This window comes from Sinocyclocheilus grahami, unplaced genomic scaffold (genome assembly GCF_001515645.1).
Source record: "Sinocyclocheilus grahami isolate Dianchi unplaced genomic scaffold, SAMN03320097.WGS_v1.1 scaffold749.1, whole genome shotgun sequence".
NCBI classification, from domain to species: Eukaryota; Metazoa; Chordata; class Actinopteri; order Cypriniformes; family Cyprinidae; genus Sinocyclocheilus; species Sinocyclocheilus grahami.
The window spans coordinates 395,896-396,254 of record NW_015505928.1 but is presented as its reverse complement, the minus strand read 5'-3'; positions in this window follow the sequence as shown (position 1 = coordinate 396,254).

The window sequence follows — 359 nt, the reverse complement described above, 5'->3', positions numbered from 1 at the left end:
GTTCTGACTCACAGACTGTAAGTACATTTTCATTTAAAGGATTAGGATTTGCCACTGACGATTCAAACGTGAGTTTTGGGCAGTGTAGAGTAGCACTTGTTGTTTGTCATTTCTCCGATCACAAATGCAGACATGGTTTTATGTTTACGCGGCGCAATGCAATGCGTAAAAAGACAGTATAAGTCATTATAATCATTAATTATGTCCACTGGATGCAACAAATGCCTCGTTTATAATGGGTTTAATGTTTTTGTCTCGTCGGACAGGGCATCATCACAGTATGGTGAGGGGCGTAACATTTCCGTCACACGCTTGAGGTATTCGGCCAATCACAACGCTCTGGATAGCTGGCCAATCAG